The 22,557-nt window shown below is 37.8% G+C and overlaps 1 long non-coding RNA gene across 1 annotated transcript; it reads left to right on the forward strand.

Moving 5' to 3' along the window:
• Nucleotides 1-11,648: 11,648 nt before the first annotated feature.
• LOC134201392 (uncharacterized) lies at nucleotides 11,649-17,566 on the forward strand. Its single transcript, XR_009976666.1, has 2 exons — nucleotides 11,649-15,972; nucleotides 16,279-17,566. It is a non-coding gene; the product is annotated as an uncharacterized LOC134201392 (long non-coding RNA).
• Nucleotides 17,567-22,557: the final 4,991 nt, after the last annotated feature.

Raw genomic sequence — 22,557 nt, forward strand, 5'->3', positions numbered from 1 at the left:
TCAACAAACGTATTTATACGATACAATATTTTTATTATCGTCAACACTATATTTTATGTTAAATAAGTTTGGATTTGACCATTGTTATGAGGTATCCCTAGGGCATGTTGCCAACTTCAACTGATTGGTAGCATTGTGCCTTGTAAAGACCTTCACGTCTACAACACGAATGCTCTGATATCTAAATGAAAGCTTTTAGCTTTCTTCATCATTATTCAATTTAATTTGCTGGAGGTAGGACCTTTTGTGAGTCCGCACGGCTAGGTACCACCACCCCGCCTATTTCTGCCGTGAAGCAGTAATGCGTTTCAGTTTGAAGGGTGAGGCAGCCGTTGTAACTATACTGAGACCTTCGAGGTGGGTGGCGGCATTTACGTAGTAGATATCTATAAGCTCCAGTAACCACTTAACACCAAGTGGGCTGTGAGCTCGTCCACACATGTAAGCAATAAAAAAATAAAAATTTACAAATATCGTGTTCTTTAACTTTTCGTATCTGGAGCAATTGATTCAAAAACAGCAGCATACCAGATGATTAACAATAAAAAAAAATAAAAAAACATAACGATGCCAAATTTATCTTAGCTACTTAGTTCGAGTGTTGCATAGATAATGAATTCGGATTAAGATTTAAATCCAAATGAACCAATTTTTGTGAGTAAATATTTATTTAATTCTTAAGGGCTCACGAATGCAAATAATAACAAAGTATTATATATAGCACAAAAACATCGTGTAATAATTGCTGTTGCCTCTTTGATGCCTCTTTCTAAAAAGCAACTTTACTTATGTTTTTATTTCGCACAAAATACCTACCAATTACAATTACATGTTGATTTCTAAATACTATTCGTCAATAAATATAATTATGTCACTAATCGTAAATACAATTACTGCATTCTAAAGAAAAAAAAACAATGTCTCGTATAGTTGAAATCAAAATTGAATCATTACTGGAATTTGCGAAGATTTAACTGTGACGCATCAAGTCTGATACAACCTTCTTTAATGACGAGCACAACGGGAAATTGAGGACACGCGAAGCAATAAACCAGTCAGCTAATGTCCGTAAATACCCGAAGGATGCTACTTTGTCTGAATATTCGAGCACATTTATCTAGATTGTTTTATACAACAGGCTGTGCTAAGTTTAGACAAAAACTTTTATTTACGACTAGCTGCTGACCCGGCAGACTTCGTAGTGCCTCAATCGATAAATAAAAGACCTAAACTTTTGTATAAAATAAACACAAAACAATCAAAAGGAATCCGTCCGACGGGGGGGACATTAAAAGGAAAAACAAAGTTGTTATTTTTATTTAATTCAGAGCATTTTCATATTTATCTACCTTATAAACCTTCTCTGGACTTCCACAAATAATTCAAGACTAAAATTAGCCAAATCGGTCCAGCCGTTCTCGAGTTTTAGCGAGACTAACGAACAGCAATTCATTTTTAGGGAGACAGATAGGCAGCGGTTTGGCTCCAGTAAACACTCACCATCAACTGGGCAATACTATTTATCTATCTACAAACGCAATAAAGGAAAAAAAATGTGAATAAATAAGTGAATGGTAGAACCTCACGTTCCACTTTAGATATCAGATTTGACTTGAGACGTGACGTTTCAATTTATATTGTAAAATAGCCGCCTCCCTCTTCGAACTGGAACGCACAACTGCTTCTCGACAGGTATAGGCAGGATGGTGGTTACTACCAGTGCGGGCTTACAAGCACTGCCCTCGACGGTGCGGACGAGCTCACAGCCCACCTGTTGGTGTAGGTGTTAAGTGGTTACTGGAGCTCATAGACATCCACAACGTAAATGCGCAAAAAAAATAAATGGTCTAATTTCGACCACTAGGCGACTACTAGTATTTGTTAAATATATGTTTCCTAAGAAAAACAAATTAATACGACTAATACACATATATACATACTAGTACCACGAGTATTATTTATTAGAGATCAAAATGTAACTCCTTCTCTATCTACTGATGATTGGGAAGTAAAAATACACCCACTACTTCCCAATCATCCATTCATTAAAGTACCTGTGCCTCACTTTAGTAAATAATTTAAAATAATTCTTTGTGGATATATATTACTATGGTTTCATTCATTCAATTGATTGAGTTATTAGGCTTTTTGAATTACTATATTAATTAATTTTCAATCGAGTCTAATTCATTCGAATATCAGTATCTCGTCGCAAAACATACACAATTACATCGAAACGCTACCTAGAATGAAAATAAATTATAAATGCCTTTTATTTTTTGTAACCACACGAAACGAGCGCTTCGAGTACTAATAAATTCTGAATTGTTGTAAATTAATAATAATTAGAGGTACCGCATTAGTCGAAATTCGACTATAATTAATTGGAATTGTATAATAAGTTTGTACACTATTATGATTGTATTTTATACTTCTATAATCAAAAATTTCGCCAAGGCTACACTATAAAAAATATATTAATAAAGACAAACAATATTTAATCTATTCTCAATTTGACCACAGACGTCAAGAACAAAAGTTTGACAATAAATAATAGTATGCATGCGTGTGTGCGTCAAATACATGGTATGTAGTGTGTGTAATGTTTTCTTTATTGATTTAATGTATCTTTAATGCATTATTTAAAAAAAATATTAGCATTGTGCACTTCTTCTCTATATTCTCTATAAGTGTAGAAAATTTCATACTCCTACGTCCGCGCAATTTTCGTAAAAAGGGATACAAAGTTTTTGCTTCACGTATTAATATATAGATAATTGAACTAAAAAACCGGATTCACCAAAACGAGGTCTTGATAGATTAATATATCGCTCAATTACAAATACATACATTTAAAACCTGTTTGTCAAGTGTCATTAATTGTCATCTTATTTAAATTACACAATAAATATTATTGTTAGTGTAAGGGGCATCCTTGGAGATGCATTTTTGATTTTCCTACAATACAATATTGTCTAGGGCAATAACAATCGTGTGACACTTTAATTGTTTCATGACTGCTTCGTTATAGAAATAGAAATGATCGTGTTAAACGCACGTGCGATCTCAGAAAACTCCATACCGCTATTAAAAAAACATATTCACATCCCACGGTATTGAATTACAATATAAGGATAACATTATTATGTAAGCGAGGAATTACCGTTCTAATGACGGGTCCAAGTTTGAATATGCATTATGTGCACAAACAACAAAACAGGAAAATCGTTTGTGTGAGCACAAATTAGCACATGCAAACGTACAGAATCCGTAATGCATCTTAAGGAAACATCTAGTTACACAAAACGATTCAAGACCAAATGAATAGTAATTTGGAAGACCTTATTAGGAACTTGCTAAAATTCGTCCAATTTTTCTTGTTATTTGGTGTCTGTCTCGTTTATACCTATAGTAGTAATAGTTTTTTTTTTATGATTGATGAATTACTGGTGGCCCGGAGGCCTTTCCAGTTTCACCAGGATTGGTGGGCGAGCAAAGGCTCAGCCAGGAGGGGTGGGATTTGCTAACAGCTACCCGAGCGCCTCCGAAGGAGACCTAACAGCTCAAGAGAACCTGCTTCGCGAATGAATCTACTACCGGATCGGAATCGCGACCCGCTGAGAAGATCCGGCGAGAAACTCAGCGAGCTGATTCATGGGTTAGGTTGCACGGCGAACTCTTTGTCGAGTTCGACGAGTACGGTTACCGGGGTCCCTAAGCCTGCTCCTAGTGTTAGAGCTGAGGGCGTCTAATGCAAAAATTATTGGATCTGATGGATCCGTAAGGACGTGTCTAGGGCGTCGACGGTGACAGTGGTTTATGTTAATGCAAATACAGCCCGCCTCATCATTAGCTCCTACCGACGTTCATTCAATAACAAATTAGCAATTTAATTAGCGAAGACTTCATTTGTGACGTACTATCACTTTTTTTTATAAATTAAACTTTACAGATGAATAGATATTAAAAGCTCAAGCGCTGCTCAAATAAACAGTCCCCTTTATTTTATTTTAAAAAGATATGTAATGCAGGTAAGAGCAGGTTGACGTGATAACGCCATCCAGCTCTTGTAAAAAAGTTACACACTCATATCCAAATTCAAAATGAGATCACTGCAAATATAATCATATATTATCTCATAATACAAAAATTCCCATCAAAATAATTGATTGATGTTAAGATGAAAAAAAAGGCGTTATGTTAATCTGAGTTTGAAAAAAATAATAGGATCGGTATTAACAGAGATTTTACAATACCCATACAAAAAATAAGAATTTAAATAATACTATAGTATGTTAATGAACTTCAATAGGATAAGCTGTTAAGTTTTCCCAATGTTACTAAACTAAACCTGTTCTGAGCGTATTAGGAAGTTTTGTGATGTAAGAGCAGCGCGCCGGAAAAAACGTATCATTTGATTCGCGATGAAATTAAAATTGACCAATGTTTATTTTTTAAACCAACGCCGATGTAAAAACAAGGTCACAGTCACGCATTTTTGCCGCGACGCTATCATGAATTTCCATTGCACCAAATATAATTAAAACTAGATAAATAAGTGAACTGAATGAATTATCATAGTAATAACACACAGTAGGCATACATAAAAATGTTGTAAAGCTTTGAGTCATTGAAGATATAAAGAATATTACCGATGACATTTCTGTTTGAAAAAAGCTCTACTTCAAGTGTGTTATTAATCTTTAATGTCGGTTTTGCTTACCTGTACGCTGGTAGTCTAAGAGGCGATTCCAGCTACGCCCAAGCGGGGAGGTGAGCTCACGGACTCAACCTGGGAGAATTTGCCAACACTAGCCCTAGCAAGAGCAGTGCTTCGCAGAATCTACCACTGGCGAGAAACTCAGTGTGCTGTGTCTATGAATAAGTGCCCTCATCGAACTCTTGTTAGGATAAGGATTTAATGGCGTGTCTTTAACATTAGGTATATTTTGTGTTGACTGGTGAAAAAGTTCGCGTTTGTAATGTTTAGTACCTACCGGAAAGCGTAGATATGACATCGTGAATCACGCTACCCACCTTGAGATGTGATGTCGAAATCTCGGTTGAACACTATAGCGACTTTCCCACATCTCATTACTGTTTCTCGTCAGAAATAGGAAGTGTACCCGCGGGGAATGGTAGCCACACTCACATACAATTCTCTCCTTTTTTTCGGGCAGAAGACCGAATCTCATAGGTGTCCGCGCCTAAGGGGGTACGCGGGGTATGTGAGACTGCCCGCCCAGGCGATGCCGCTGGTATTCCGGGATACCCTAGCCAGCAATTCGGGAAAAATGACGAATTAAAAAACGAATTCGAAATCAAGTTTTTATTATTATTGCTTAGATGGATGGACGAGCTCACAGTCCACCTGGTGTTAAGTGGTTACTGGAGCCTATAGACATCTACAACGTAAATGCACCATCCAGTATGAGATATAAGTTCTAAGATCTCAAGTATAGTAACAACGGCTGCCCCACCCTTCAAACCGAAACGCATTAATGCTTCACGGCAGAAATAGGCAAGGTGGTGGTACCTACCCGTGCGGACTCCCAAGAGGTCCTACCACCAGTGATTACGCAAATTATAATTTTGCGGGTTTGATTTGACATAAAATGATAGTATAAGAATGCGATTGAAAAACTCATATCCAACAAGAAAAGGACTAAGAGTATAGTGAACGAGCAAAGTAGTGTCTACATTCAAATGACTTCCATCCCGAGCCCTCAATTGTTTATGTATATTTGTAAACCAAGTGACACCAATACATAAAACTTGTAAATAAAATTTAAATGAAATGTTTTAATATTTGCATACGAAAGCATCACACGTGCCATTTGACGCAGGAATATAAATGAATAATTAATTCTCTGATATTCTAGAAAAACCCCCGCAAAGTTCACCTCAAGCAAGAAACATTATATAAACGGCCAATGACATTGTATTAATATCATTTGTCTTGTTACATTTTAACGAACAACATGTCGCCAATCAGTGTTTCTTTTGTTGCCATTTGCTTGGTACTCGTATCGGCAGTGGAGGGTCACAGTTTGAGAACTGGTTGGGCATCCAATAAAACATCAAACGACACCATTGTCCTCGAAAGAACTTCAACGGCGACAACTAAGGCACCCGTTTCAGTGGAATTGGAGGATCGGTTTCTGACATTGTCCGGCAATTGTCCCTCGGGACATGTTAGACGAGGAGGCTTCTGTTTCCCTGACGTGGACTACTAAATGTGAACCGACTGATTTGTTGTAAGATGTGTACTATGTGCTGTGGTTTAATTTAGATATTTTCTTTTAAATTTGTTTCCGTATTTGATATTGCGAAGAACGAGCAAAAGATATACATATAAATATCAATCAGTTTTTTGTAAATATATGAAGTTTATAAAGATAAGAAATTGAAGCTTTTAATTAATGTATATGAATATTTTTTTTATTGTGACATTTTTAAGATTTTTTTTTTTATTGTGGATATTTATATTTTTACTTATTGTATTACCTGTACAAAGTTTTTATTAATAATAATAATAAAACGTTGAAAACACAAATAGTTTAATTTTAATTTTTACCTTCACGCAGAACACATTTAACCATCTCCATAATGTTCAATATACATCGGTATTTCTTAACGTATTTTGTCTGTTTCAAAAGTTTGTAAAGAGTGAACATAATATTGACTGAATATTGTTACTTTTACTTACATTTAACTTACATTTCATTCAACAGTGAAATTTTTTACTATTATATTTTTGTCTAAAATAGACTGGGCACCATTGAACATTAAGTTGAAAATGGAAACCATGCACGCTTTGAGGCACACATAGGCGGATGGTCATAAATACCCATATGGGCTCAAATTACGATCTGCTATTTATTAGAGAAATGTTTACAATATCTTCTATCTATCTATCTATATATATAAAAATGAATTGCTGTTCGTTAGTCTCGCTAAAACTCGAGAACGGCTGGACCGATTTGGCTAATTTTCGTCTCGAATTATTTGTGGAAGTCCAGAGAAGGTTTAAAAGGTAGATAAATATGAAAATGCTCGGAATTAAATAAAAATAACAATTTTGTTTTCCCTTTGATGTGTCCTCCGTCGGACGGATTCCTTTTGTTTGTTTTAAGTTTACTTTATACAAAAGCTTAGGTCTTTTATTTATCGATTGAGGCGTTACGAAGTCTGCCGGGTCAGCTAGTAATCCAATATTTTTTTAACTTCAATGCTATATCGCGCGAATACAATGCCAATGTCATTAGGATCAACTTACTGTAAATTACGCGTAGTTTTACATAATGAAATATTTTAAGGGTTTCTGCTCTTTGCCGTTCGCTCATGAAGCCCTGAATACGATCTTAATTTAATAGCTAAGCTTACATAAATGTGAACTTCGTTATTTGATCAGTGTATATTATTAAGAGCCTAAATAAAAAAGATAATTTATGAAAGTGAATTGCTTCAATTAATTACCTATCATATAAAAGAACATTGACGGCGCTGTCACATTTATATAGCATTTAAAAGGCACTGAAAAAGAGCGTAGGTATTTCCGCCATGAGTAAATATATTTTGGAGGTTAAACACTTAAACTGCTCACGCTTTTGCGAGTTCTAGACTTGAATTCAAATAGTATTCAAACGATTAAAGCTTGCGTTTATTTTGTAATACATTTGACAATTTCATATGTACTACTTTCGCACTGGTATCTAGCATAGAATAATTTCAAGTTCACTGGTAGTAAGACATCTTGTGAGCTTGATAGATACCACCACTCTACCTATTTCTACTTCGAAGAGTAATGCGTTTCTGCTAACTGCGGGTTTGAATTTACGTTGTTGATAACTTACTTATACTATTACAACTTACTTATACTATTGGTTCCGATAACCCCCTAACAACAGGTGGGCCGTGTGCTCTTTCACCTATTTAAGCAATAACTAGATGACGACCGAGCGTTGCTCTGTTTTTTTTTTTTGATATCGCCATCTTGTTGCGTCTTTAAAGCAGTTAGTTGCCCTCAATTAAGAAAAATAGTATTATTATTCGCCAATAGATGTCGGAAAGATTTGATTATTGAAAACACGAATAAAACAACATTTTCTGAAAATAAATCGTACCTAGATCGATTTATCGCCCCCGAAATCCCTGTATACTAAGTTTTATGAAAATCGTTGGAGCCGTTTCCGAGATTCAGATTATATATTATATACAAGAATAGCTCGCTTAAAGGTATAAGATAAGATAAGATAAACAAGAATACGAGACTCCGAAAAAATCTATTCATTGCGGCAACGACAATATCAAGTTAAGCTTGTCTATGTCTAGCTTTCGATCAACACTCATTTATCTGGTTGGTCTCCTGAGCCCGTGCTTACCCACCTGTCCTGGTGAAAGTGGAAAGGCCTCCAGGTCACCAGCAATCCTACCTTCAAAATAAAAATGCCGGTCTACCATACGAAGACAAACATTTGATGGAAGATTTCCTCTTCAAAGCCATGTCTGTATATTGATAGCCCAACGCAATTTGAGCATGGTCGATTCATGAAAATAAGTGATTTCCTAATATTTCGCCAATGTTAAAACTTGTTGTAATGTTAAAATAGTCAGTGGTCGAGTTTTGTAAAATAATATCTTTCATCAACATTCTTTGATAATTCATTCACCACCCAGGCGGTTCGATTGTGGAATGCTCTGCCGGATACAGTGAGAAGTGCTCCAACTTTAAGCTGCTTTAAAAAAATGGCGAAGGAACATTACTTATCTGCTTAGTGTTGTTTGTTTGTACATATATGCTTTATCATTTCCATACTGTTGATTTATTATGTGTATGTAAGTATATTAGTTGGTAAGTATTTATATTGGTATATAAATCAAATAGCTATTTCATATTATATGTAAACGGTACATATCTATTTATTGTATGTATATATTTTCTTTAATAATGTATTGCCAATAGTGCACCGCAACGTACCTGCTATATCTTTATCTTTTCCAGAATTTCTGTGAATTAAACGGTCTGGAAAAGATCGCTTTTAGCAACAAGACCGTCTATTGTACAAATGTACCTGCTTGTTGACGGTTTTTTAATGTTAATTGTGTTCTGGTGTGCAAAAAAGTGTATTCTCTGTCTCTCTCTATCTTTACTCAAACGTCAAATGTTAAACATAGTGGTACACCCATCTATTTTTAATTAACGGTATTGCGATTTTATACTACATACACATATATGGCAATTTTTTAAGGTCCGGGACAGCCTGAATTTCTTGTAATACTTGAAGGCATAGTGTTTTGTAACGCTATGATTCACTGTCGAACGAAATAAATAACATACATATATATATAAAAGGCCGTCGCGTGGTTTCAAATATTACTCGTAGTATTTACCGTCAGTGGCACACGCGTCTTCCCTATACTAAAAAGATGGCTTCGTTTTACACCGGTGTATTAGTTCTGTGTGTCCTGTCTGTCATCGCAGAAAGCAGAGTTATTAGAACGAAGGAGTTCCCGTTACCACCTGAAGGGCTCTCTGTCGAGATCTCTGTTAGCAGTAAGTCAGCGAGTCATCCGTTCTCATCAGTGAAAATTGACATCGACCAGCAGTCCAAGAGAGTGATCGTGTCCGACGTTCGTAATCATTTGAAAAGACACAAAGGGCGGAAACACAAAACTACAACGGAAACAAGCATTTTAGAAAATCGTGGCGGCTTCCCGCAAGGCAATTGTCCAGATATGTGGGAGTGGAAGTCTGATATGTGTCTACCTATAGCCGACTACGACTAGCTGTTATTTAAGGGCCAGTGTTGATTAATTGTGAGACAGAACAGTATTATTAAGAAAATATGGTTTTATTTATTTACACTAAATTAAATTATGTCACGTTTGATAAATATTAAATTTGGTTTTATTTTTTTCTTACAAAACAATATTACATAATACTAAAATACCCGCCATTTTTGACAAGATTTTAAAATTTCTGCATGTCGAATGTGTCATATCTGCAATCCAGGCATAAAAATACACTAAGTAATTTAGATTAGCACGAAAGTAAAAAAAATGCGGAACTTTTTAATACTTATTTTTATTTAATTTTTATTTATACTACTTCACCAATAAAATTGTATGTTACTGTCACGCAATATTACATGAAATATTCGTAATCCCTCAATGTGACAAAACATTTACTTGCATTCCAACAGCAGTTAAATTTAAGATCCACCTAATAAAGAAATTGAGTTGGAATCCAACCTTTCCCCCGTGAAACAGTCAACGCCGAATATCTGGTGGCGATTAATCAGCCGGACCCAAAAAAGGCTTCAGCGGCCTCGAAAAACTAAATCTCTTCCAAAAGCACTGCTGTGGAAGGACTCGGTACCCCACCATGTGTATTTTCCCAAGAAAGCCTCATGAGGCCACGATTCTCAGCATTGAGGATTATCGATGCAAGGAAGAATAAAGACTCACACTCACATACAGTCACTGATGGCAGTGGGTACTACGTGCCTATAGTACGATCAGCGTGGCTATTGTTAATTTATACATTAAGAAACTATAAATATATATATTTATTTACGAAAACAGTTGAAAACCTCCATGTTAAGCAAACATCAGTCTTAAAGAACATCAAAATTCAAAACAATAATATATATGAATGTGACCACATAAAATAAAATGACGAATTCTGTGAAGATTTAAACATTATAAATCGGACCAGTCATGCGTTCCAGTTTGAAGTGTGAGGCAGCCATTGTACAATACTATATTATGTAGTTATGCAAATTGAGACTCAAACCCGTATCTCAAAGCATGCATTTTCCCCTCGAACATACGACAAGGAAGGCCTAGAGATAATTCTCTTGCTTTATTGTACAATAGTGAACAATCCCACGAGCCATCTGGTGTAAGTGGTGGGATTCATCCAGCGTGAGCCCCTCCACCCATTTAAATGGTCTGTCTCAATTTTACGACAATCACAGCTTTCAAACCAGAAAGCATTACTACTTTTACTGGTTGTAGGTCGTTTTGGGACCTGTCCTCATAGGTGCGACCACCCTACCAATTTTTCAAGTGAAGCATTTAGCAAATTTTGGAGTCGTCGTGGCCTAAAGGATAAGACGTCCGGTGCCTTCGTATCGAGCGATGCACCGGTGTTCGAATCCCGCAGGCGGATACCAATTTTTCTAATGAAATATGTACTTAACAAATGTTCACGATTGACTTCCACGGTGAAGGAATAACATCGTGCAATAAAAATCAAACCCGCAAAATTATAATTTGCGTAATTACTGGTGGTAGGACCTCTTGTGAGTCCGCACGGGTAGGTACCACCGCCCCGCCTATTTCTACCGTGAAGCAGTAATGCGTTTCGGTTTTAAGGGTGGGGCAGCCGCTGTGACTATACTGAGACCTTAGAGCTTATGTCTCAAGGTGGGTGGGCGGCATTTACGTCGTTGATGTCTAGAAGGTCTGGTAACCACTCAAGTGGGACGTGAATTTGTCCACACGTCTAACCAATAAAAAATAAATCGCTGTGTAAATAGTGAGAGAGCTATCTATCCATGCAAACTAATATTACCTGCCATCAGTATGTAATGAAAAATATAGTAAACATATATAAGGAAAATTAAAGGAAGAAGTTTCTCTAAATAAGTTTTGCTGTAATTAAAATAATTTATATAAAAGAATGAAAAAGCTTCTGGAAATGAAAATCAAACAGTTCGTTTTTTCATTTTTTATTACAAAAATAAAAATATTCATTTACATGTAAAAAACATTGAAATGAGAGTAATACAGAACTTCAAATAAATCAGGATTTAATTAATGTATAAATTAAAAATTAAATCTTCAATTTAAATAATTCTTAACAAAAACTCAAGAAATAGTCTGCTATTTTTTTACTCTTGATTGAATTTTACACTATTATATTAAAATTACAAATAAAATAATGGATTAAAACTTCATGTATTTCTATCACAGCACAAAATAACATCTTACAACAGCACAACGTAAATTATTTTAACCAATCAGTCAGTTCACATTTAGTAGTCCACGTCAGGAAAACAGAAGCCTCCTCGTCTAACATGTCCCGAGGGACAATTGCCGGACAATGTCAGAAACCGATTCTCCAATACCACTGAAACGGGTGCTTTAGTTGTCGCCGTTGAAGTTCTTTTGAAGGCCGTGGACGTTCTTTCGAAGAAGATGGCGTCGTTTGATATTTTATTGGATTCAAAATCAGTTCTCAAACTGCGACCCTCCACTGCCGATACCAGTACCAAGCAAATGGCAACAAAAGAAACACTGATCGGCGACATGTTGTTCGTTAAAATGCAACAACACAAGTGATATCATTAAAACCGTCTCCTACTTATATAATGTGTGTTACTCTAGATGAGCCGGTGTTGACCATTTGCGGGGTTTTTGTCTAGAGTAGCGAAGGGATCGCCGCGTAACAAATTATCCTGTAAGGATTATTCATTCATAATGTTATTACGTCAAATGGTACGTAGAACGGTTGATGTTCTCGTATGCGGAATTCCGAACATTTAATATTATTTCAATAAAATTTACAAGCTGTAGTTACACCGATACAATTATATCTTGTAAATTTCAGTATATTAAAAATTACGAATCAAAACTGATTACGCTCCAATGTACATATTGTGACTGAATTAATAATTAACAAATATTGTTTTATATGAAACTGCTAATTACGACTATGATTATTTTTATAAAATTTTTAACGTGATCTACATTGTTGATACTGTGGCCACGTACAGCTTAAGCATTACGGGACACCCTGTATAAGTATAAAAGCCGAATGGACTCACAAAAAAAGAGGAGAGAAGCGGCCGCCCCTGAAGAACGAAGAGAAGAAGGAAGACAGAAGAAGAAGAGATCAAGAGAGAAGAAAGAAACGAAGAAAGAAGTCGGTAACAACCAAAGAAAAATCAAGCCTGCCACTCACCAACCTGCAGCGCATCACCCCTGCCTCAATAGGCAGGGAATCACGAGGCCAGGCAGAGGGGCTTCCCCGAGGCCCATCCAGTGCCCCCATAAGGGGACGCGACGACCCGATAATAACACGCTATGTCATCAAGTAAATATGAAGCTTTAGTGCTAGTAGAGGAAGAACTATGTAGTTATTCACTAGTAGTTGAAAGAGGCTTAGATTACGTGGCCTTTATCTTCTAGTTATAAACGCAATTATCATTGGAGATCTTTTATCCTAAAAATCCCCATGAAATTGAGAATACTTCCTCATATCTTAAGATGAAGTGTTCTCTAAGCTCTAAGGAATTGCTTGAGGTGATCCCATCATCTCATTTTTACCATCACACCGCCCGCCACCGGAGTAGAGTTCATTCATACATCTGGAGCCACTGCGTTCATTCACAGTACGTTTCCAGAGATCTTTTTTGCCACGTACCATTCGGCTTTGGAATGAGCTGTCCTCTACGGTTTTTCCCGAGCGCTATGACATGTCTTTCTTCAAACGAGGCTTATGAGCAGTTCTTAATAGTAGGCAGCGGCTTGGCTCTGCCCCTGGCATTGCTGAAGTCCATGGGCGACGGTAACCGTTCACCCTCAGGTGGGCCGTATGCTCGTCTGCCTACAATGGCAATAAAAAAAGTGGATTAAACTAATGGTTTTTACAAGTTTCATTAACCATTTAATACTTTCTGACCTTGTCTCCACCATAAAGAATAAAATAAATAAGCGCTGCTTCAATTTTAATTTAATTCAACATTTAAAAATTGATTTTTTTCCAGCGTATTTTTTGTACTTACATAACAAATGTCCTTAATGTTCAAAAAACAAGTTTGAACATGACGGTATGAATCGTACCGGAAAATCTTAAAACTTAATAGGATTTTGGTATGACGTTTCAAATATATTTAAATTACGTATTTTTTCGCTGCTTTAATGGGTGGACGAGCTCACGGCCCACCTGGTGTTAAGTGGCTACTGGAGCCCATAGATATTAACAACTTAATTGTCGTGCAAAGACAACACGTGTTGTAATATCTTTGGGTTTCGGTAATCACATGAACCCAAATGAACCAGTGATCCGCAATCTACCTAATCCACGAAATAAAAAAAAGCACACTCTAAAATACTAAACGGAATTTCTTATACCATAATTAGACTAGAGGCTGAATCGGAAACAAGTTAGTAAAACGGGGTTGGTTGTTTGTGCTAGAATTATCTGAAAAATGCGACATCTTCTAAGTATTCCAAATCAACTGACTTTTAGCTCAATGAATCAAAGTAATTTGCGGACTTCACAATCTAATAAGCTATGAACCGTACGCTGCTAAAATAATAGATGTATATTTACTTCGATTATTTCAATGTTTTTGAATCTAATGAAATTTATGAACCCATTCACTCCTCTTGTTAACAATACTGAATCGACTATTTCCTTAATTATTTCTCAAAATACATTTTCCTTCCTTAACAACTTATCATCTCAAAAAAAAACACATCTGAGCAGCTTACGCATCTAATACATTAATTTTCATCGTAGCGCTATTTTGTTGTAATAACTAAAATGAATTTGCAATTTACATACTTCTTAAGGTAAATGAGATAGCTCCAATAAAATAGCAGTTTTTTTTGTCAAACGCATTTAAGCAGTGACGAGAGCCGCGCCGTTCGGAATTTCTACTTTAAGTTAGGATTTTGTAAGACTGTGATTCATTTGCCTAGAGAAACATATAAAGGTCGACGCGCTTAAGTTGCAAACACCATTCGTCGCGTTGCTTTGCCGTAACACACACGTCTTCGTAATAATCCAAAATGTCTTCGTTTAGCGTGTGTGTATTAGTTTTGTGTGTCTTGTGCGTCATCGCTGAAAGCAAAGTCATTAAAACCAAAGAGTTCTCGTTACCACCAGAAGGACTTACTGTTGAGATATCAATCAGAACTAAGTCGGCCAGCCACCCGATCTCAACTGTCAAAGTCGACATTGACGAGCAGTCTAAGAAAGTGACAGTGTCAAAAGTTCATCATCGATTGAAAGGACGCAAGGTGCGGAAACATAAAGCCAAAACGGAAGCAACAATATTAGAAAACCGGGGTGGTTTCCCGCAAGGCAATTGTCCAGATATGTGGGAGTGGAATTCGGGCATGTGTATACCCATAGCCGACTACGAATAACTGTGATTATATTGGAAGTATTGTGTAGAATTTGAGCCAGAACAGTATTATTTTAAGCAGTTATGTTATTTATTTATACTTAAATTAAACTTTGTTACGTTTGAAAAATATTTTTATTTTTATTTATTAAAAAACACATTCCTTTGCCAATCCACAGTGCAATTTTTATTAGAAATGCGAAGTCAAGTCTGCGTTTATGTCAGGCTGTCTGATACCTTTTCAAGACCAAGCGGCCTGATAAAAATTTAAATACAATAAAGTATCTTAAAAAACTATACGTTAATACGCTACATTTATGGGCGAAAAAAAATTGTTTTTCATTACCCGAAATTATTATGAATTACTACAAAAAAAGTTCTTTTAATTATTTCTACGACTTGCAAATCCGAAGAACATACTAAATTATATTATATTATTGTGCATATTTTCATTGTCATGAGCCGATCCAGGCGTACACACACATTTTGATGTCTATGGACTCTCATAAGCACTTTAGACCGGTCGAGCTCATTCACCAACTACGTAATAAAAAAATATATATATATGTATGTATGTATAAATATATACAGGATTCCTTAAACACTCTACATAAATGTCGCTACGTTCCCACCATCCATAGAACTCGGGCGTTGCCAATTAGAGAGCTATTTTATCCTACGTAAAGGTTGACATAATGTCACAACGAAAAAATGAAAGCAAAAGCCGCAAAAAGTAATAAAACATAATAGAATCTGGAAAATTATTTTGTTAATTGCTATCAAGGATCGTTGATGTTTGGAGTACTCTTACTCTTTTAAGAGTAATGTAAGTTACCAGTATTACTAGATACAAGAGATCTTTCAAACACTATTACTTTCCAAGCACTATTACTACTATTATTGACCTTATTTAAACGAATTTTGAACATAATTCCTAGGGGCAATCAGCGGTTTAGGCATATCTAGCCTGTTGTCAATGAGCTTATGCCAACAACAACTTTTTTTTCTTTCCTACCTAAGTTAAGAGCCTTGAGAGGCTATTTCAACGTAGCCTTAACTAGTAGCTGAGCTCACGGGGCTCTAACCTGACGACATCGCTAACAAGATCCCTAGCAAGAGCCGTGCTTCGCAGATTCTACCACCGGATCGGAAACGCGACCCACTGAGAAGATCCGGCGAGAAACTCAGCGGGCTGTGTCTGAGAGTTCTAACTAACATTCACGCAAACACATTATCAGATGAGGGGCAAGCACGTCTGCCTAGGAAGCACCCAAAATAAGCTAAGCTATGATCTTATAATTAAGATACCCCAATATGAATTTGATGTATTGGTGTTAGTATAATCAGTAGTTTAATAACAGTAATAAAATTCATTGATGAAGTTTTTTTTTTTATTAAATTGTTTCGATTTAAGCACTTATGCTTTTAAGTTTCATAATAACATTTAAACTAAGTTTCGGTAATTCAATTACTTCTCACTAATAATTTGTCGTCTTGTGACGCTCATATGAAAAATAAATTAACTAAAATAATCACCTTAAAAACTATATTTACAATTAAATAAAATAAAAATCACTTCACAATAATACTGCTTTGGCACACGATTTACGGTTTCAATTGAGCTATGATGAAATCAAACGAATGCTAATATTCGTCGTCTATAGGCACACACATGCCCATCGTGTCACTCCACTGGTAGCCATCTGGACAATTGCCTTGTGGAAACCCGTTCCGATCCTCCAGCTCGTATATCTCCGTCGGCGATGAAACTTCAACGCTCAGATCAGGTTGTCGCGTCTGGCGTTCTTTCTCGCTGTCCTGGACACTAGCCTCCATCACTTTCCTGCACAGCTTATCCGCGTCAATTTCCACCGCTAAGATCGGGTAATTGGGTGACTTAGTGCTGGCTGAACTCCCGATAGGCGGTTCTTTAGACGGTAACGGAACCTCCTTGGTTCTAATGACACTGCTTTTTGCGATGACGCACAAGATACATGAAAGTATAACACACGCGCTAGACGAAGACATATTTGACGGAAGATAAAAACGAAATATAATTATTTTGTAAGTGGAAACGTGTGTGCTACTGGCGATTTATCTGACGAATGATGCTATGGTGTCGGACGCAATGACCTTTATATGCTTCATCATCATACAGGTATAAGATTCGTAACATTGATGATTCACCCAATAATATTCAATGTCCTATGCCGCGTTAAAGCATCGACATTCCAACTTTTACTGGTTTTGTAATTCCCAGTTTAATAAAATTTTCTATTGCATAACATTGCAAACATCTTTTTAAGAAATTGTGTCATTTTTATATTTAAATGGTGTGATGTAATGTAATCAAATAACAAACTCTTCACAAATTAAAATGCTGTTAATAATGTCAGAAATAAATAAAACACTAAAATTAATTAACAGTCTTCTCGGACTATAAATAAGTAAGAAAATTTCTGTCTGTTTCTTTGACTCTATAGTGAATTGAAATTTGTGAATCATTCAGCACGTGTCGGGTTTTGTCCCGAAAAAGGCCCTTCGGAAATTAACGTCGTAGCTTTGTGCGGTTTGCCGCTTACACTGAGATAGATACCACTACTGCTTGTCATTGCAGTTTTTTTCCCCGTCAAGAAAGTAACAAATTTTGACAAATTGTTTTTATTTATTTATTACCCCTGTAGGCAGACGAGCACACGGCCCACCTGATGGTGAGTGGTTACCGTCGCCCACGGACTTCAGCAATGCCAGGGGCAGAGCCAAGCCGCTGCCTTTTCATATTATCATATAATATTCATTATAACATTATCATATTATAATTATTATTTTTTATTGCCATTGTAGACGGACGAGTATACGGCCCAACTGATTGTAAGTCTTTACCGTCGCCCATGAACTTCAGCAATGCCATGGGCCGAACCAAGCCGCTGCCTATCGTTAAGTACTCTCCGCAAGCCTCGTTTGAAGAAAGACATGTCATAGCGCTCGGGAAACACCGTGGAGGGAAGCTCATTCCAAAGCTGAATGGTACGTGGCAAAAAAGTTCTCTGGAAACGCACTGTGTATGAACGCAGTGGCTCTAGGTAGTATGGATGAGCTCTACTCCGGTGGCGCTTAGTGCGATGGTAAAAACGGAATGATGGAATAATCTCAAACAATTCCTTAGAGCACTCCCCATGGAACATACGGTACAAAATACACAGAGAAGCGAAGTCAACGGTTCCAACCGATCCGTGACGGCCCTCTTCTGTATTGAGTCAAATAGAATTTACCAAAAATTAACGGAATATTTGATCATATTCCTCAATTTTCCACTGATGTAAGCTGAATAATATTTATGCGTTTCGAATTAAAGAGTCGCACGGCTATGACAAATGATGAAGAAGTTTGAAACTAGAGTACCTACGTAGGTACATATAACTGGAGTATTAAAAAAACCGCTACGTCTGGACGTAATCAACCGTCAACGTCACTTCATGAATCGTCATCCGACTCTATGACTGAGCAATGAATCGTCGCATTTGTTTCGCTATGATACGATGACGGTCGCTTATAAACATACGGTTCAAGTAAAATGCTTTTTCAGCGTGCCCTTTTTGAATCAGGAATAAATCGCCGGATACCCGCTAAACCTACTGAAGACGCCTATTGCTCAACAACTCCCGACTTCCACAATAAAGGAATAAGTTTATGTAATTACTGGTAGGTCGTATAGTCACCCGCTCTGATAGGTACCAACAACTATTCTATTTCTACCCCCAAATGGTCAAGGGTTCCGCTTACAAGGGACATCCATTATCCAACACAATGAGCCTTCTAGTTCGTAGACCTTGTAGACCACCTAGTTACTAGGTGTAGCGTAAAATGGTCTTCCCATGTAAAACAATTTAAATTATCCACAACTTCACTCGGCTTTCTATGAGCTGTACGGTAATTAGTACTAACTTGCTTGTTGAATCAAATTATTATTAATAATATGCTTAATACGAGAACGGACTGACTAAAACAGAGCGCGTTGAAAACTGTGTCTAAATTATTGCTACCGCTGAGGTGACGCATGTCGTCGGCAAAATCAGGAGATTGGGCCTCGACGTGGCGCTCAGTAAATCCGAGGCCATGTGGTTCCACAGGCCACGGAGAGTACCACTTGTCGATGCCCATATCGTGGTTGGAGGCGTCCGTATCGGGGTCGGGGTGCAGTTGAAGTACCTCGGCCTCATTCTGGACAGTCGTTGGACCTTCCGTGCTCACTTTCAGAACCTGGTCCCTCGATTGTTGGGGGTGGCCGGCGCGTTAAGCCGGCTTCTGCCCAACGTCGGGGGCCTGACCAGGTGACGGGCCCTCTCTATACGGACCCCCGTGCCACCACCCGGTGCGATCAATGGCCCTGTACGGGTCGCCTGTGTAGGTCCAGTCCCTGGCCGCGGGGGTGGCGAAGCTGCTGCAACGGCCGCAACGCGCCATCGCGGTCAGGGTCATCCGTGGTTATCGCACCATCTCCTTTGAGGCGGCGTGTGTACTGGGTGGGACGCCGCCTTGGGTTCTGGAGGCGGAGGCATTCGCCGCTGACTATCAGTGGCGGGCTGACCTTCGCGCCCGGGGCGTGGCGCGTCCCAGCCCTAGTGCGGTCAGAGCGCGGAGGGCTCAATCTCGGCGGACCGTGCTGGAGTCATGGTCCAGACGGCTGGCTGATCCTTCGGCTGGTCGTAGGACCGTCCAATGCTCGGCGACGACGAGTCGTGGAAGGCGATGCTCGAAGGAGGCGGCGGAGCGCGTGAGAGACGCACAATCCCGCCGCCGTCGAGCGGGGGCCAGGGAGGCGGATCTCGCCCAAGCCCTGGCCCTCTAAGTGTTTCGGGTCACCCTCACATGTCGGTCTGGGGACCAGCGCGGTGGGCCTAAGAAGATGACGTGCAAGCTACTCTGCACGCGTTTTACGCAAGAGCATCCGGGAGATGGAAGGCCGGCTATCCTCGACCCACGCTGGTTCTGGTCCAGCGGGGTATTCCGTAGGATAGCTCACTCTAGGTTTTAGTCAGTTTGACTCTGACATGCTCCGCCCTCCATCCCCAGTGGAGGGCGGAAGTCCGGGTATTTCAGCCAGACCAAAAAAAAAAAAAAATTCATTCGTCATAAATGTCATGTCTGAATAATAGACTAGCCATGATTTCGTTTAAAAAATACCTTTACTAATTATTATATTAATTTAATAATAACTATAACTAATAATATTAATTATAGCTAAATATTAATTTAATCCTTATCAGGAATCCTACTGTTCGGGCTCAGGATAAAACATCTGTCGAACCCTGGCTTCAAGTTTCGATTGTTTAGAAACATTTTCAGAAAATAGGAATGTTAGATAATTGATGTAAGGCCAGAGCTGGGTCTTCCGATTAGATTGTTATGAAAACTCCAATCAAAAAATAGATTAATGGTCTATTAGTAATTAAAACTATAGCAAACATAACGAGTTCAAAAATGTCTCATTGACAATATTATTATCCTGCCCTTCTCCCAGTCACCTGGAGTCGGCGCAACATGTTTTCTCTTTCCACACTCTTCTATCATATACCATTTTTTCGCTCACTCCCTTCTTACCCATATGTGTTTCACACAATCCATCCATTTCCTGTTAGGTCTACCTCTTCCTCTATATCCTTCCACATTCACAGTTAACACTCTCTTACCAACCTCATTTTCATTTCGTCTCATCACATGCCCATACCATCCCAAACGCGCACTCCTCAGCTTCTCTGTCACAGGGGCCACTTTCAGACTTCCTCTAACATATTCATTCCGCATTCTATCCATTCTCGTTACTCCACAGATTCATCGCAACATTCGCATCTCTGCTGCATGCAATCGCCTTTCATCCGCCACTTTATACGCCACGACAATAATGGTCCTTTAATATTCAAATTGTTATTTGGAACATTCTTGTCAAAATATTGTTAATTGTTACGCCATCAACATTATATTTGAAAAAAGAAACTGAGACACAGACTTCCTTCACACTAATGATAATAATAACTTGCGTTAATTGCGTAAATACTATTTTGCATAAATAATTAATTATAGATTTTCCTTATTATTATTTTATTGAATATTGTAAGGTATTCCTTAAAATATTACAAAAACATTTCAAATCACAATAAAAGCAATTTATCTTCCATGATTAGTGACAATGCTACGATGAATCTTAATAATAGCGTTCAGTTGGCTGTGGGAGAGCAACCCCGCATCGCCAGATAGATAGATCATGAACTAACCCACTGAGCTTCTCACTGGATCTTCTCAGTGGGTCGCAATTGCGATTCGGTAGTAATTTTAGCGAAGTACTGCTCTTACTAGGGCTAGTGTTAGCAATTTTCTCAGATTGAGCCCGTAAGCTCAATCTCACTGGTCCGCGTGAAGTTGGAATAGCCTCTTAGGCAACCAACGTTTAGAAAGGAAAAAAAAACATGAACTCCACCCATGTACACTTAAATGAGGTTCATAGTACTGTGTGTATAAATAATTTCTGAAAACAAAGACAGGAACCATTACCGATGTCGCTGTCTTTGGCCAGTATCTTTGATTCAAACATCATTTAGAAATATCCAGGATGCGTTCGAAGGTGAACACCAATATACTGAAATGTTTTTGTGGTCAGGGTTTTAGTATTCAAAAATATATTTTTTAATTATTTCTCGGATAATTCTATAGATTTCAAATGCTATTTTTTTAGTAAGGACCAAGCAGTATAGTAGTTGTATAGGTCGAACATACCCGATCCTGCGGACCCAATGGTAAACAGTCGCCGTCACCCCAAACACGTTATTTCGGATCCTCCTGATCCACTATCAGACACAGCCCACTGAGTTTCTCGCCGGATCTTCTCAGTGGGTCTCGTTCCTGATCCAGTGTTAAATTCTACGAAGCACTGCTCTTGCTAGGGTCAGTGTTAGCAACACTTCCGGTTTGAGCCCTGTGCCCCTACTTGTTCAGTGAATCTAGTATGATCCCTCAAGGTCTACTAGAATATTAGGATAGGAGAAAAATTTATCCTTTATTTTTAAGTTTGTCAACTGAGATTATAATTATTGTTGTTTGCAATTTTAATTATTTTGATTGACACGTTCATATAGCGTCTAATACAAAAAAAAGCAAGCAGACATATTATGTTTATTAAACTTACTCTTAACAATATAAAATAGAAAATAAACGCTTTTTTACAATAAAATCATTTTTTTTTATTGCCCTTGTAGGCAGACGACAAAGGCAATAAAAAAAAAAAAAAAAAAAAAAACGAGCATACGGCCCACCTGATGGTGAGTGGTTACCGTCGCCCATGGACTTCAGCAATGCCAGGGGCAGAGCCAAGCCGCTGCCTACCGTTACATTTTCATTCATCAATCATTTTTTCTTA

Source organism: Bombyx mori, chromosome 25 (assembly GCF_030269925.1).
Source record: "Bombyx mori chromosome 25, ASM3026992v2".
Lineage (NCBI taxonomy): Eukaryota > Metazoa > Arthropoda > Insecta > Lepidoptera > Bombycidae > Bombyx > Bombyx mori.